At 51.4% G+C, this 17,562-nt stretch overlaps 1 long non-coding RNA gene across 1 annotated transcript in view; it reads left to right on the forward strand.

The window, feature by feature from the left end:
- LOC114116343 (uncharacterized) overlaps positions 1 to 17,562 on the forward strand; it is a 29,803-nt gene that overhangs the window by 8,452 nt on the left and 3,789 nt on the right. The window lies entirely within an intron of this gene.

The following is a 17,562-nucleotide window of genomic DNA, read 5'->3' on the forward strand; positions in this document are numbered from 1 at the left end:
TGAGCACATCAGCACTGAGCCCTGGATTCCCAACCGCACACCTTGAGTACCAGCACACAGGACCATTCCCCCTTGCAGGGAATCCTGGGAGATCTCCCAGCAGCCTGAGAAAATGGGAGGGGCCGGGAAATTGTGGGCTGATGGAGAAGGGGGCAGCTAGCTGCTGAGTTTGGGTCAAGTGGGTAGGCATTTCCAGGCACGAGGAGCTCAGCTGCCCCCTGCAGGGGGTTTGTGAAGGAGGAATAGACATGACAACACCTCGGCTGGGTGGGACCAGAGGGTGGCACATGTGGAATACAGAGCCTACTTTGTTTTGGGCAACGAGGAGAGTATGGAGAGGCACTTGGAGCAGGGCCTGACCCATCGTAAGTGATCAATGTATTAATATTATTATTGTTGTTGTTATTTAGTGGGAGAATGAGAGGTGTGCTTTAGGAATATAATTTTGGTAGCTTGAGCGGAATAAAAATAGTATGGTGGTATCTGGCTCCCCAGGTGGCTCTAGTGGTAAAGAACCCACTTGCCAATGCAGGAGACGTAAGAGATGCAGGTTCGATCCCTGGGTTGGCAAGATCCCCTGGAGGAGGAAATGGAAACCCACTCCAGTATTCTTGCCTGGAGAATCCCATGAACAGAGGAGCCCGGTAGTCTACAGTCCATAGGGTCACAAAGAGTCGGCCTGAAGCAACTGAGCACGCATGCACAATGATGGTACCTAAAATTTACTGAGCACATATGCTGGGCCACTTCTTTTTTAAAAAAATATTTATTTATTTGGCTGCATCGGGTCTTAGCTGTGGCGTGCAGGCTCTTTCTTTGAGGCGCATAGACTCTCCAGTTGTGGCACTTAGGCTCCAGAGCACGGGCTCAATAGTTGTGGCGCACGGGCTTAGTTGCTCCGAGGCATGTGGGGTCTTCGTTCCCTGACCAGGGATTGAACCAAGGCAGATTCTTAACCACTGGACCACCAGGGAAGCCAGTCTAATTCTTTGTAAGGAGGTAGCATCATTTCCCCAGGGACATGGGAGAAGGGGACAAGACAGTGTATAGGACAGTGGTCCAGGCACGAGGTGTCAAAGATGCGACAGGATGTGGCCGAGGAAATGAAGAGGGATGGCCAAAAGTGAAAAAAGTGTTAGTTGCTCAGTCGTGTCTGACTTTGTGTGATCCCAGCCCGCCTGGCTCCTCTGTCCATGGGATTCTCCAGGCAAGAGTACTGGAGTTGGTAGCCATTCTTTTCTCCAGGGGATCTTCCCAATTGAGGGATTGAACCCAGGTCTCCTGCAATGCAGGCATATTCTTCATCATCTGAACCACCATGGAGGAATGGCTGAAGGGAAGAGGTATTAATATTTAGTGGGAAGGAATGACCTGACTTATTGCCACATAGGGGTAGGGTGTATGGATGACCTGCAGCCCAGATAACGGGGGCTGCAGAGACCAGGCACAGAGGCATGGCTTCAGAGGACATTTTGAACCCTGAGCCAGATTTCCATCGTGAAAGGGGTTCTTCACTTAGCACATATTGTCAACTGTAAAGCCAGGGCGTCTGCAAAGTTCCTGTTGGAATTTGGGGAGATCCTTAAGAGGCAGAGCAGGGAGGGCACCAAGTGAACTTCCAGGCTCTGGAAGCCCATGATCAGTGCCATCCTGGTGACAGCACAGGGCATACCAGGTGCTGAGTGGGCCCTCTTGCTCTTCAGATAGCCCTGGCTGGTAGGCCTCAGGTAGGTGGGGGGCTATAGGTAGGGAGCCTATCCCTGGAGTAGGCATGATTTCTGGAAAGCCAGCAGGATGCTTGGAGTGGGTGATGGTCAGGGGGAGAGCAGCGAAGACCTCATTCTGAGTCAGCCTGTGGAAGGTATGAAACCTTTGTCCTTTAAGTGGGTGGAGAGGGCCCGAGTCTTCAGCTTCAGGGGAGGTGGGTCCTTCCACAGAGCTCCCAAACTCTGGGATTGAGATGACAGCAATGATTTTAGAAGAAGCTTTGTCCTTTGAGGGTGAGGGCGCCATGGCAGGCCTGGAGAAGGGGCGACTTGGGTGGGGCGCAGGGCTGTTAGTCTGCTGTGGGCTTCTGAGGCTCTGCTCGTGGAGTATGAGCGGAGCGCACGCATGTGTGGAGTATATCTGGCTGGGTCTCCTGATTCAGGAAGATGCCTCTGAGCCGTGAGGCTGCTTTGGGGGGCCCCTTGCAGCATGAGTAGGCAGGCCCTGAATTTTGTGGGGTCCTCTCAGGGGAGGGTATATGTAACCACACACAGACCCCAGGGCGTCTGGGAAAGGGAGTTCTGTAGGCACATTCACACCAGATCCATTGGACAAAGAGACCGGATATTTTGCTGTTTGATAAACTTCGTAAAACAGTGGAGCTGAGTGATTTTGCTGCTGCCTGAATGGAAGTATTCTAAGAACCCATGCCAAGAAGATAAATAAGGCTGCGGCTCCAGGAGGGGAGCTGAAACAAATGTGCAGCGGAGAGGTACATCAAAGTAAAACTAGCTCTCCTGACGACCCAGCTCTGCATGTGACGGAGTGTGTGCGTGTGTGCGGGTGTGTGGCGGACCAAGTGTTTGGCAGACACTAGGCTACATTGAGGGGCCTGAAGATGTACCCTGGGCTCTTGCCAGCCCCTCTGAAGGCAGCCCTGTACACAATAGGCCTGCTTGACATTTAAGTAGGATTAGGCCCAGCCCTGCTTGGTACAAAGGGAAAGCAGTGTTAGCCACTGCTAGAGATTCAGGCCCTACAGCCAGCCAGCTGGGGTTAATTCAGACTGGAATATGTGTAGTGAGAGGACTGGGATCCTTCAGTGGGCAGGGGCACCAGTCCCTATTGGCCAGTGAAAGATTTATTCTGCACTGATGACAGGGGGTACAAGCTCGAGTGTAAAAACATCAGCCCCTCTCATATGTGGCTCCAAACTCCTCAGGGCTTGATGGGGCAGACACAGGAGCATGGAGATGGAAGAGTGTGTTAGATCTGGATGGAAGTTTAAATATCATCTAGTCCAAAGGTTCTCAAAGTATGGGTCTCAGGCCAACAGCAGTAACATCTAGGAACTTGTGAAACAGGCAGGTTGTTGGTGATCCCCGAGATCTACTAAGTCAGAAACTCAGGGTAGGGCCAACAATTTTTAATTGTGTGTGTGTGTGTGTGTGTGTGTGTGTGTGTGTGTGTGTGTTTCTGGGTGATATCGATGCCATCTAAAGCTTGAGAATCACCAGTCTACATCTAGGCTGTCATCTTCATTTACACAGGAGGGAACTGAGGCCTAAAGAGGGAATCTTTGCCAGGAGCAGAGAGCCAATTAGGACATGACCACTTTCCCCCTCACCCATATGGTCTCAGCTATTTATTTTACAAACAACACAGGGGGATTTTAATAAGTTTTTTTCTTAGAGGCAATTGTTATGTGTTTATGTATTTTCCATTTGTTAATAAACTATTTAGATCAGCAGTGTCGCTGGAGCCCAAACCATGGGGTTATTGGTTGTAAAGCTCGGGCTCCGGGAAGTGGACTCTCTTTCCAGTTCGGCCCCAAGTCCAGGCAGCGGAGCCCTATTCCTGCTGCTGCCCTCGGGGCACCAGCACCTTCTTCCTAGGTCTGTCCCCAGTTGCTCTCTCTGTAAATGCACCACCAGCCCCATAGGCTCCCTCTGTGTCTGGATGTTTTGGTCCATAATCCCTCCCTCAATTTGCTGGGCCAAGCGAGGGTGGACGTGGTGGGATTAGTTTCACCCACTGGCCGCCTCTGCCTTCCTGAGAAGACCTGCCTCTCCTTCCGGCGCTCACTGTGGGCCCAGCATGTTTCCAATATTGCATCAGTGTTTTCCCCGACGGAGAAACGCTTTAATGGGGCAGATTTGTTCTCTGTACGGGAAACATGTGGGCCCATGTCAGATGCTGTGGAGCGAGTTGCCCTCCACCTCAGCCATCTGAGGTCTCCTCTCGGGGGCTTCTGTCCCTGAGCCCAGGAGAAGGGCAGTTTCCTAGATCTGGTGGTATGAGGACGAGACTTTGGGGTGAGTAACTCTTCTAAAAGGGCAGAACCACGATAGTATGTTTACATCAGCCCAATTCCTGGGACATTCATACAAGAATTCAGTTGTGGTCTGAATTTCCTAGGAAAAGAGGAAGGAAACAGTTTGCTTTGTCTGATGTAAACTGGACCTTACTGAAGGATCTTAAATGGGAGTGGGGTGGGGTAGGAAGAGAGTAGCCCACTCCCTCCTCTGAAGGCCTAGATGGCAACAGTTGGCAAGAGGGTGAGGGGAGAAAGCCTAGGACAGAGCAGAGTCTCTGGCCCCAAACCTTAATAAACTAAGTCCCTGTCCTCCTGGGAACTTTCTTTTTCTGAGCCTGGCATTCTTTCCGAAGCCCTGAAATCTCTAAAGCTGGCATTTCTCACCTTCAGGGAGCTGTGACACCCTGGGATGTTTTATTTAATCCATCAGCCTTCTCTTCTGCTTTTCCTGCCAATTGGGGGGGGTCCATAACCTGCAGTTAAATAATTAAAGTTAATTAAAGGTTTATTTCATTTTGAGCATTTCACAAAGCCCTGGAGATAATTGGAGTTTCCCTCCAGTGTTGCAAAACCAGGTTTGGAAATCTCAGACTGAGAGGTCATTGGGTAACAGATGATGGAGACAAAGGAGAAAAGAGGGAAAAAAGTGGGGGGGCGGGCATGGAGAGAGAGACAGAACCTTTTGTTTCTACTGGGTCTCCTGTCTGGGCTAGAGGGCTCTAGTCGGTTTAACAGAGTGATTCAGTCCCCAAATGGTTGACTCCATTCTGATGTACCGGAACAGTCAGAAAAAGACACAGCCGAAGAGAGACGGAGACAGAGGCTCCCAGGGTCCTCCGCCCAGCCACTGACAGTATCATCCCAGAAAGAGACCTCTATTCTTGACTCCCTCGCCCCGCGCCCCAACCACAAGGGTTTGAGGAAAGCCCCTCTTTACAAATGCGAAGTCTGCTGATTTGAATTAGGCTCCTGAAAACTCGCCTCCTGCCCCCGGAAGATTTATTTTATTAAGTGGTCCACACCTGAAAGTAATTGAGCCTCTCGGCATGGGTACCGGGGCTGCGGAGGGAGACCGGAGTTGCAGCGGCGGCGCCCAGTTCCTGCCGGTCTCCGGGCTCTGCGCCCCTCCGAGCCTTGGTGTCTCCGCGGCGCCTCAATTCTGCTCGGCCTTCCGCGCCGGCGTTGCTCATGGAGAGAGCGGTCTGGCGTGCGAGTGGGGGAAGGAGGGATACGTGGGGCGATCAGGAATTGCATGTGGATGTGGGTAGGTGGCTACGTCCAGCGTTGCCCTCGCACCGCCATGTCACCTCTGGGCCCGCCGACCTCGGTGCTCGTCCTGCCGACTCCGGTGCTCGTCTCGCCCGCGTACCCTCGCCAGCCCTTAGCTCTGGCACAGGAGGCCCCGCCCAAAATGGGAATAAGAGAGAGATCGAAATAGATAAAAGCATTCAAAATTTAATGTCAACATCAAATCTCTATAAAACCAGATCAAAGAGAACGGGCGCTTGGTTTCTTGCCGGATCACCCGCGGCCTTGAGGCTCAGGGGGACCCCTCCGCCGGGGGTCGAGCCTCCGGTTGCCCGGCGCCTTCTCTCCAGCCGGGGCCGAGGATTCCAGCACCTCAGCCTGGGGCCTGAGCCCAGCTGGTGCGCTCGCCAGCGGAACCCGCCCGGCGCCCGTGAACTTGGGGCCTGGTGAACTAACGGCTTGACCGCAGTGCGGCCAGGCTCTCCGGGAGCAGGGGGGGAGGCGGTGGGCCGAGAAAACGCGCGAGCCGGGAGCGCTGCGCACGGGGGCCCGTGACGGACAGACGGCACGACGGGCGGGTGGCGGACCGGAGGGTGGGTGCCGCCTGCCCCGAACCCGCCGCTACGGCTCGTGTCCCGCTCTCATCCGGGCCGCAGGCCGTGGTGAGCAGCCCAGCAGCGAATTGCGGCTTCCCGTCTGTTGTGCGCAACAAGCTTCGCCGGCTCCCGCGCCTTCCCGGGGTTCCTGCGGCGCGGACCGTGCGCTTGCTTTCGTTTTCTTCTGTCCTTTCTCTATCCCGTTCTTTCATAAACACGTATGTGTTTCCCTTTGCGCCTCCGAAACGATTCTTAGAAGGTGAATGACTATATGGAGCTTTCTTCTCGTGCTTGGTCACAGACGAATTTTGCAGGGCGGAATGAAACTCTCGGTGTTTCCAAAGAGACGTGCGAATTGAGCTCTTTTCTAATTACAAACCTGCGATCTCACAGAACCTTCAAGGTTACGACCGCGAGAAATATGAATGAAGATAAACCCTCAAATCTTGAGAATAAATATGGAGAACTTTATTAGTAGCAAAATCATCGTCTCTTTCTCTCACTCCACATAAAAAAGAATTGTAAATTACCGAGGTTCTCTGCCTGTATCAGTTTTATGTGCTGTAGCATTCCACCCCTCCGGACATAAATTTCCATGTCTGCAGAGCCTGCTCATAGGTAAAACCACATGTCCATTTTGAGTGCCTGTGTATGCTGGCACAGGGCACGGTAATTTGCCGCTATGGACAGTTCATGGTGATGGAGGTTGAGACTAATGTCTTTCGATGGGCATGCATGGAGGGCTATTTATATTTAGACACCTGGGAGAAATACCTGGGATTCATAATGGTAAATATACTAGCCAGAGAGGATTTCCTTTCATATGTAGCCTGAAAGTACAAGAAATCCTCAAGGGAAAAAGGCAGAAAAATTCAATAGAGGCTGAAGAAAAGTTTTTTCTGCTGTGAAAGAAAGTAAAAGGAAGAGAAAGATCGAAAGGGAGAAAAAGAAAGAAGACAAAATGTAAAGAGATGCAGTGCTGAAAGGCAAAATGGAAATTCGCAACAAAGGGATGGGAATGTCACAAAAGAGACTATGAGAGAGAAACAGAGGAAAAGGAGAGGAAGAACACTGTCAGGACAAGAAATATATAAAGAAAGATGGAAGGAGAGACAGACAGATGGAAGGAGAAAGAGTAGGCACAAAAAGATGTAGAAGAAAGGCATCAAGAAGGATGAAGAGACAAAGAGCTGAGCCCAGAATGGGGGTGGGGTGGGGTGAGGTGGAGTGGGGTGGGGCGGGGAGGAGAAGATAGAAGCCCTGGAAGCTGGGAGCCTTCCCAGGGCCTCACTTCTCAGATTTCCTCAACACAAGGGAAATCCAGGGAAGCCTTTGTGGGCGCCGTTTGTTTGCTCCAGACCCGGATCTGATGATGCCGTTGATTTGGTTTTTAAACAGTGGGTTTGCAGCCTTCTGGGCTGGGGCAGGGGTCTGCTAGCCATCCTTAAACCTTCAGGTTGGATTGAATTTCGGCCACTTTGATGGTCCTGTAATCGTCTCCCAGTTTTCCAATTTCCAATCCCCTCCACCCGGCTGGGGGTTGAAAAGGGACTTTAAAGATGCCTTTGATAACGTCTCACGGTTACATATTTCCATAACAATTTTCTTTACCAGATCGTTAAGTCTGATGCGGGCCCCAGATGTTCTGGGGGAGGAAAAGGGAACCAGTCCCCCTGTCCCAGCCTGCCAGGCACTGGAGACAGGAGTGGGGAGGTGAACTCAAGTGCCCCAGGACCCAGAACCCTCCTTTAGCCAGCCTGTCTCTACTCTCACTGTCTCTTCCTCCAGCTCTTCCTGGACCACATTTTCCAAATCCTTCTCAGAGCCAGGGACCCAGCCTCTTCACACAGTTTTGGCATTAGTGCAGCCCTACGTGTCTCTTTTCCACCCAGACTTCCCTGTTTTGGATCTCCTTGCATGCTCTCTCCTTGGTGATGGTTGCTGGAGTGGAGAAGCTACTTCGCACTCATGTCTTAGTAGTCAGATTGATTCCAGGTGCCCCTGTTGAGAGCTTTAATGGGCCTTCCTGGAGACACAGTGTCCTTACATTAGGAGACTTTCCTTCTACCTCAAATACGTTGATTGATTTTTACTGTTTGAAAGGCTGAGATGGAAGCAGTCAGTCAAACCTGTCCTACCCTTAAGGAGGGCAGCATCTGCCTGGTTGGGGAAATGAGATGTATGCAAATACCTTGGGCTGAGGGCTGAGTGAGTGTGAAGAATGCAGGAAAGAGGTGTTATAAAGTGGCCACAATGTTCAAAGGCAGCAAGATGACTGTGGCTGGGGACATCTGGGAAAACTTCATGGAGGTGGTGGCATCTGCTCTGAATCCTGGGGAACAGGCAGCATTAGACTGCATGGGGATGGGGAATGGCAGGCACTGTGGCAGGCTGATGGGGGAGACATTTGGAGGCAGAGACACTTCTCAGTGCCCTCGCCCCACATCAGACCTGGGTAGACACTGCAGCAAGCTTCACTGATTCAATTCATTTCACCCAACATTTGTTGAAACCGGGCACTGAACTGAGCATGTGCTGGGTGCTGGGACATAGGAATGAAAGAGACAGGTTCCTGCCATTCTGGGCATAGATCATGTTGCTTTAGATCATGTTCCACAGAATTCTAAGGGGCTTCTCAGGGCAGTTGGAGCAGTGAAAGGGGGGCCAAGCAGGCAGCTGGCCCCCACCCCTACTGCAGCCAGAGTGGTTCCACTTTTTATTTACCAGAATTCCTGTGAAATTTCCCTTAGAAGAAAACAGGGGGCGGGGGGGTGTTTCTCTACTGTTTAAAAAGAAAGAAAATTCCTAGTTCATGCGTGTTTATGAATTATGAAAAATTGCTAAGTGAATAACTAACTAAAGGAAAGCATGAGTGTGCATTTGCCAAAGACTGTGATAATCCAACTCTGGACACCTAAGTTTTGATTTAAAAGGCCCAAGGTCCCTTTTGTGCTTTTGCTGTCTGTGTTCTGTGGATAGAGTGCAGCAGGCTGTTTTCTCCTGCTCTTTTCTCCCACTCCTCAGTTGGTTGGGAGTGGCTAGGTTCCAGCTATTCCTGGAGCACTCAGGGGTCTTATCCTAATGATATCCCAAGACCAGACTTCCCAAATGCGGGCTGAACACAGCTGGTCAGAGATCCCACCCCTTGCTTTTCGTTATATCTCGTGAGTTGCAATATGATAAAACGTCAGCAGGGGGCAGGACAGAAACGTGGGGCGCTGCTCTCTAAGGGCAACATCCATGGAAAGTGTGGAGAGCCCATCTAAGCACTGCCCTTCTGGGTAGACTAAGATGAGTGCACACAGTCTTGTGTGTCTGCAAGAAGCTTACAATCCCATGGTGACTTCAGTGATATAGTCCCCTACTCTTCAAGCAGGCAGAGGAGTTGGTTGGAGTTGTAGCTGGAACCCCTATCCTCTTCCAACACTGCCCTCCACCCCTGCAGTCCCGTACGTGCCCCCAGAGGCCTAGCCTCCCCTCAGGGTCCCCACTGGTTTCTCCAGCTGCAAGGACCAAGGTCAAGGGAGCCTCAGCGTGGCTCTGATTCCCCATGATGACTGCAGACATACATGGGGTACATGACTATTGTGAGCTCCTTGCAGGTGGGATCCCTGAGGGACTAGGATGATGGCGCCCTAGGCTAAGCCCTCACAGCTAGGGGAGAACAAGCCAGCGCTGCCCACCCTCATCTAGGGAACCACCTTCCCCTATCCTAGGCGGGGGTCTGCCTACAGGCCTCACCCTTCCTAGCTGAGAGGGCTGGGTGCCCTTCTGTGCTGAGTCAGGAAGAATGTTGCTCAAAGTCTAGGAGTGCCCATGTGCATACGTGTGTGTGCTTGTGGGCTGGTGCAGGTGAAGGACTGGTCATTCACAGGTGTCCTCACTTCCAGCCTGACCCGAGTGCCTTAGCCCTGCAAGCCGATGACATGCATTAAGCACCCATACTGCTCAGGGCTCTAGGCTGGCTCACCGGGAGGTAGAGCTGTGAACTAGACCCAGTCCCCACCTTTGGGGTTTGGTGGGGTAGACAAAAAGCTTCCCAGAAATGTGCCCCAGAGGCACCTTGCGGTGGGCTGGCCGGGCGGGTGTGCTGTGCGGAGTCCACCTGCGTGTGCTGGGAGGGGGGCCCAGTCTGCAGAGCCCCGGCCATGCTTGTCCTTTCACTGCTGAGCCCCTTGTATCTGGCAGCAGGGCCAGCACAGAGGGGACGTGTCATTATTGTGTGGAGAACGGGAGAGGAGATGTAAGAAGGCATTCCAGCACGGTGGCGTGGTGAGTCCCCAGCCAGAGCTACACCTTCATTTTAAGCCTGGAAGTCTTGTCTCTCAGGAAGCCCTACAGTCCCAGGCAAACCTGGAGGGCTGGCCACCCTAGCTTCTGCACCAACCCCCCCCCCCCCCCCCCCCCCCCCCGCCACCTTGGGAAAGGGCCGTGCAGCTGGTTCCTCCTTGACCCTCCCTCTACACCCCCACCCCTTTCTCCTTCTCCCCAACCCAGCAGGCTCTCCTCTTAGGTCTCCTGGGTCTGGCTCTGCCCCAGCCATGACCCCCCAGCCTGACCTCCAGGGCTGCCCACTTCCCTTTCCCTCGGCCATTCCTGATAAGGAGACTAGAAGCAGGTTTGCCCTTTCACCTCTGCATATCTCTCCACGGAGCCCGCGGGTCCCCACATCCTAGGTCACATCCTCCTCATCCTGCGGCCCCCCTCAGGCTGCAGGTTTTATATGGGAGAGAACTGTGGGGATGAGGTCCTATCCTGGCCTATCGAGGCGCCTGCTCCCAGGACACAAGAACTGCTGGATGAGGATGGCTGAGCTGACCGAGTCCCGCCCTTCATTTTGACTGACATTCTTGGTGGAATTGGCCGGATGTTTCTCCTTCGCAAGAGACACAGCCTCGGGCAAGACAGCTGTGCCTCCTTCAGCCCGATCACAGCTGGAGGTGCTGAGAACCCAGGACCCATAATTCCTACTTTTGGGATAACACCAGCAGGCCAAAAGGTTTCCAGGGAAGGGGTGTGGTGGCTTCTTTGGGGTCCTAAGAGGACAGCAAGACTCACATCTGAATATTTTCTGTTCTTGTTCTTCCTGAGCTCTGTTCTCTGCCTGGGTCTAGGAACCCCACATGGACACTCTCACCTGACTTGGGCAGGCAGTCCTGTGTGGGGACCACCTGATACACAGAGACACCTGAGGTCTGGCCTAGGCCAAATGCCGTTTAAAGTCCTGAGTCATGCCCAAACCTACTCCTTATTTTTGATAAGGGCACCATTTGGGGACATTTTGGTCCAGAACTTCCATCTCCATGAGTTAGAAGTATGATTGGATGCAGCTGTTATTTAAAGGGCATATTGTGGTCTTTGCTGATTCAGAAGCGTTTCATAAGTTTGCAGTGTTTGGGAAAATACCATTTGTGTTAATAACATCAAATTTGTGGCCTTGAGATGGTGAGAATTCTATATTCAGAGAATTTTTGCCTTTGGTGAAATCTGTGAAAGTGTTAATCCCTCAGTGGTCTCTGACTGTTTGTGACCCCATGGACTGTAACCCAGCAGGCTCCTCTGTCCATGGGATTCTCCAGGCAAGAATACTATAGTGCGTTGCCATTTCCTCCTCCAGGGGATCTTCCCGATGCAGGGATTGAACATGAGTCTCCTGCATCGCAGGCAGATTCTTTACAATCTGTGCCGTCAGGGAAGCCCTTTGGTAAAATCTAGCCACAGCAAATACCAATACCACAAATACCACAGCAGATACTTGGTGGAAGTGGAAAATTTATCTACCTGCAGCCTGCTGGGGCTATAAAGGAAAAGTAAAATGCTCCTGCCCTTGATCCTGGGTGATTTGGGTGGTTATGGGCTTTGTGTACGAATATGAGACTCAAGGCTCTTGTTTTCATTTCTTCTTTTATAGTCATGTTTTTTCAGGCTTTCGTCATGTGAGTAGCACCTTCATGATTTTGGCCACATCTGAGTGCCACTTGTACTATTAACATTTTTCTTTAAATTAACTCACTACACACACACACACACGTACACATACACATGAATATCTTTTCAAAGGACATTGTACAGTCCTACTATAAATGGAACACCAGTAGCACTTGTCTTAAACAGAGAATAGCCAGAAAAATAAATAAAACTAAGGCATAGAATGTGATTACATTGTAGCTCAAGTTGCCTTTGGAAGGCTTTGAGTCTAAAGTTTGCTTTCTTTTGTTAAACAGGAATGTCAGCCACTGTAAAAGGCTGTTTAAGTCCCATCAGCCACAGTTTTAGTGACCAGACACAGCTATTATCCAAAGGGCATACTGTGATCAGGTCTGAGAGAGAAGTAGATGGGCATGAGTATTTCATTCTCTTGAGAGCACCGTCTAACATTGTTTCCAGCTCTACCCAGGGCACTGAGTGGTCCTGCCCAGGTGGTATTTTTCTCTGGCCACTGGCACAAAGCATCGACCACACCTTCCCTGCATCTTCGGCCATCAGACACCTGCTCACCACCCACAGGGAGAGGATCGATGGAGTTACTGGAGACAAGGGGTGCTGGTCTCGCCTTCTCTGATGTCGCCCAGAATATTCCAACCTTAATGAGACAACCCTAGAAAAACTGTTTCCACTTTTCTTAGCAGAGCTACAGGGAATTTTCCATAATGATTATGAGAAAACCCCAAGCGTGAGAACAGGCAGGGCATGTGAGCTTGACTTCCTGCTGCTGATGACTCCCAGTGGTATTTTCCGCTCTGCCCGCTCCCCTGAGTTCTAGACTGGTATGTCCAGCTGTCCGCATGTCCTCTCCGATTGCAGGCCTAGAAGGCGTCTCAGCCTAACAAAGCGGAACCCTCGACTCGGCCACCAATCGGCTCCTCTTGCAGGGGCACCATTTCAGCCACAGGCGCTGCCCCTCTCTAAGTTGCTCAGGCCAAAGACCCACAGGGTCCCTTTCGTTTCCTCACCCCCTACATCCATTCCACCCCTCATCCTATTGCTCCACCTTCCAAAGTATCCAGAAGCCGGTGAATCACTCATCTCCGTCTGCCCCCCGATCCTGGTCCATGGCCCCACCTCTCTTGCCTGGACGCTGCCCTGGACCTGTTCTTCTTGCTCTCCGCATTCGTCACTCTCCGAGAGTGATCTTTGGAAGAGAGAGGCCTGACTGCACCACTCCTCAGCTCAGACTCCTCCTGTGGCTTCTCCTGGCACTCAGAGCTGAACTCACACTCCTCCTGTGACCCAGGCCTCGGGCACTGCCTTCTCCATATCCTCCAGCCCGGGCTCATCCTACTCCAGCTGTGGTGTATCTTCCTGCTCCTCCAGCACACCACCACCTCAAGGCCCATGTCCCTGCTGTTCCCTCTGCCCATGCTCCCTCCCTGGTCCTCATGTGGCTCCTGCTCTGCCCCTTCTCCTTGTTCGGGTCCCCATGGAGATGGACCTCCTTCGGGAGATGCCCTCCCCTCCCTGAGACGGCACCTTCCTCATTGTTCTCCAACCCTTTACCCTGCTTTCTTTTTTCTCACAGCATTTACCACTGTTGACTTTGTTTGCCTGAGAAAGTCCGTTTCCTTCACTTTTGAGGGATGATTTCACTGGATACAGAATTATTTCAACGGTTCAAATATTTCACTTCCCTTTCATCTTGCTTGCTTAGTGTCTGAGGAAAAGTCTGATGTAATTCTTACCTTGTTCCTCTGTGAGTAAAGCATTTGCATTTTTTTTTTTCCCTTCTGACTTCTTTTGAGATTTGTTCTTTGTCTTGATTTTCTGCCATTTCGGTGTGGTGTGGTTTTGTGTAAATCTTTTGGTATTTATCCTGCTTGATGTCCTCTGTTGATGCTTAATATATACAGTAAATTTTTTTTTAGATGTATTTATTTATTTTTATTTTATTTCTTGACTGTGGTGGGTCTTTGCTGCTGCATGCAGGCTTTCTCTAGTTGTGGCCGGCGGGGGCTACTCTTCGCTGTGGTGTGCAGGCTTCTTATTGCCGTGGCTCCTCTTGTTGTGGACGTGTGTTCTAGATGCGTGGGCCTCGGTAGTTGCAGCATGTGGGTTCAGTAGCTGTGGCACATGGGCTTAGTTGCTCTGCAGCAAGTGGGATCTTCCCAGATCAGGGTTTGAACCAGTGTCCCTTGCATTGCAAGGCAGATTCTTAACCACTGGACCACCGGGGAAGCCTTGTGTTACATATTTATTTGCTTATTTCTGTACTGTCTCCCACGTGTAAATTCATGAGGACAGGGATTTTGTCTGATTCACTGCTTTATTTTACTGTTTGGAATAGTTTTAGAAGCTAGTGGCATTCAATACATATTTGTTGAATAATTAATTAGTAATCACATATAGAGTCTCTGATTCTGTTTGTGTAAGAAAGCCATGTCACAGCATGTAATTCACATTATAAAGTGTCATTGTATGTTTTCTTAATTTGAAGTTTTTAAATTTATTCTTGCATTTCAGTATGAAATTGGCAGCTACACTTTCTTGAAATAATATAAATAACAATGCCTAGCACTTACCAAGTGATTACTATATGGCAAACATGGTTGGATGGGCTTCACATGTTTTAACTCATTTAATCCTCACAAGAACTCTTTGAGGTAAGTATAATTATTATCCTCATTTAGAGGTGAGGTGGCTGAAGCACAGAGAGGTTAAGTAATTTGTTCAAAGCCACATAGATACCAAGAGGTGAAGCTAGAATTTGAATTCATGGAGCGTTGCCCGAGTCCATGTGGTTTCATGAGCTAATGTCTGACTTCTGTCTCTTTGCTTTTTTTTACTGAGGTGTAACTTACGTGAACAAAGTGCACTAACCCGAGAGTACAGGCCAGCGAATTTCCATGTATTCCTGATCTGAAACTACAGTGCTTGCCTAGTGTCCCCCAGGCCTCCTGGTGTCTCTTTGAGTCAGTTCCCCACAAAGTAACCTCTAGTCTAACCTCTGTCACTAACTGATCTTGGGAAGAACTGCCTTTTATCCTCTTTATTTTTTTAAAAAAGTGTTAGAATACTTTTATCTGTCTTTAATGTCCTTACTTGATTAAATGAAGAGTAAGAACAGTAGGTGATAATTCAAGGAAATTAGGCACTGCTCTCCCCTGCCCGGCCCTGCTGTCTGGGGCCTTCCTGAGTCTCCCAGATTGAGGAAGAGGTGGGCCTTTTTGACAGAATTCTGCATGCTTGTCACAGCGTCAGGCCTCTGGCAGGTATTTGAAACACCTGCTGGTGGATGGACGGATAGACTGACTGGTCCTCCTCTGAGATGCCCTATCCCTGCCCCTAAGGGGCTCCCAGAGAGAAGCCTGTCTTTGTCTGGGTTGAAGGCTTTAAGCTGCTGGCTGGTGAGATCAGTGGCTTCCAGCCTGGTAGGAACTGGTAGGAACTGTCCATGACCTTCTGGAGTCCCCTGGCTGGACACCCACAACCCCACCCCATACTCACAGGATGCTCACCACCCTTGCCAGCACTCCCCGGTTCTCTCCCAGAAGGCCCAGCCCCTTGCAGAACATCCGTAGGGTCTGCTTCTACCTCTAGCCTTCCTCTTGCCCCTGCCTGGCCGGGGACTAGGGTGGGGCAATCAGGATCAAAGCCAGGGTGGATGGCACATTCCAGGACTGAGGGCTTTCACGGGGGAGAGTGGTGCTGTTCAGATATTTCTCTGCAAGTGGCTTGGACCCCCAAATCCTGCAACTGTTGCCCTTGGAAGCCCAGAGTGTTCTGTGGCCCTCTGTGGCCCTGATGGTCCATCCCCGACACCCCCAACACACGCGTGCACACACACACGTGCGCACACACGTGCACATGCTCATATATGTGCACGTACGTCCTGTCGGAGAACAGAAGGGGCAGTGACAGTGGGAGGGTCCCCATTCCCAGGCTGCAGGTGCCTTCCCCTTCACTTACCCCTGGCCTTGCTTCCATTTGCTTCCCAAACTTTTGAAATACTCAGGAGCACCTGGGAGCCACTGCATGTTTTTATTTTAGTAAACCCAGCAGAGAGAGTGAGAAAGAGATGGTGGACAGGCACAGGCAAGGCTGCACAGTGAACTGCCTGGGACCTGGTGGGACTCACAATGAAGGAACATGATCTTTATCCAGATTAAAGCGTGTGGTGGGTCCTTCAGTATACTGGGCACATGGCCAGATGGGGATGGGGCAGGCGTGGCATTCATCCTGGAGGGATGCTAAGGGACAGAGTTGTATAACCTTGGGTTTGAGGGTATCGGGGGAGTCCTGTTCTTCCCCTCCATGGCACTCCACGTGGCCAGGCTAGCCACAAGCTGCCAGGTTCCCTGGCCTTCTGCAGCAGCCCAGAAGGGGCAGGAGTGGGATGGAGACTCAGAACCAGAGCTGTCTCCCCTGCTCCAGCCCCGTCTAGTGCCTGCTCAGAACTTACCGACTTCACAATCCCCGGCCTCCCCACTCCCCGGGCCCTTCCCTGAGTGTCAGCAGCAATTTCCTGGCAGACCCGGTGACAGTAGCCTGAGCCGGCCCAGGGGAAACCCAATGCCATGGTGTCAGCAGCGGGTGTCCCTTGGTGTCTGGGGAATGGGGCTGAGATTGTGCAGATCTGAGCTGTCCGAGGGGGTGGAAGGGCTGTGATCACACTACCCCCATGGTCCCTGTTCCTTCCATACTCAGTGCGGACAGCTGTGCCCACTCCGCCTGCACCCGAGGACCCTGGCAAAGACACCTCTTTCCTCTTCACAGCTGGACCAAAGCTAAAAAGTCACCCACACACGGAAGACAGCGCCTGGGGGTACCAGTGCCTGGCTCTGAATCAGCACACGCCCTTTTTGATCTCGCTCCAACATTCAGAGAGATGGCTTCATTCCAGATCCCATTGACAGCCAACAGTCCATGCCTTCTGCCCCTGCTTTTACTTTGTTGCTGGGTCTGTGCATGACACCCACCTTTTCTGTGGTCCAGAATGCTCATTATGGGAAGACTGGGTCTCCTCCCGTCTGTATCCCCCTCAGGTCAGTAGGGTATTTGCCAAGGACTGGTCCCTGAGAATAGAGGCTGCTCATATTTTGTTTAGTCCAATTGCCACTTAACACACTGGGGTACTTACACGTGTGTGCATGCTAAGTCGCTTCATTCGTGTCTGACTCTTGGTAACCCTATGGACTGTAGCCTGCCAGGCTCCTCTGTCCATGGGGATTCTTCAGGCAAGAATACTGGAGTGGGTTGCCATGGCCTCCTCACGAATAGAGGAATACTTCTACTAGAACTTTGACTAATGTGGCACTACTGTATGCACATTTCCTGAAAAATGTGTGCACCCCCTGCCTTTGGCACAGAGCAAGGAAAGTCCAGTTTGGCTGCCTTGGACTGGATCCACTTGACCTACAGAAGGGTGGCGAGACTCACAATGGAAGGGCAGCTCTGACCCTGATCCCAGCCTGGGAGGGCTGGGAGATGCATCCAGAGGCCTGGGCCAAGGGGCCAATGGGCATTCATTTGCTTTGGGCCTAAGACTTGGCTACTGTCCAGTTAAGCTTTTCTCAGGGCCATCAGATCTCTGCTGTTGTTACTGGAACTTCTCTCACATGGGCCATCTGTTCAAGTGCCCCCTGCACCCCTGTCAGTCTTCTGCCTGGGGCGCAGCTGCAGACTCAGTGCTTGAGGCTGGTGGGTCTCTTTTCTGGGAGCTGTGGAATGTTGCCCCTGGGATTCATCTTAGAGTTTGCC

Source organism: Ovis aries, chromosome 1, assembly GCF_016772045.2.
Source record: "Ovis aries strain OAR_USU_Benz2616 breed Rambouillet chromosome 1, ARS-UI_Ramb_v3.0, whole genome shotgun sequence".
Lineage (NCBI taxonomy): Eukaryota > Metazoa > Chordata > Mammalia > Artiodactyla > Bovidae > Ovis > Ovis aries.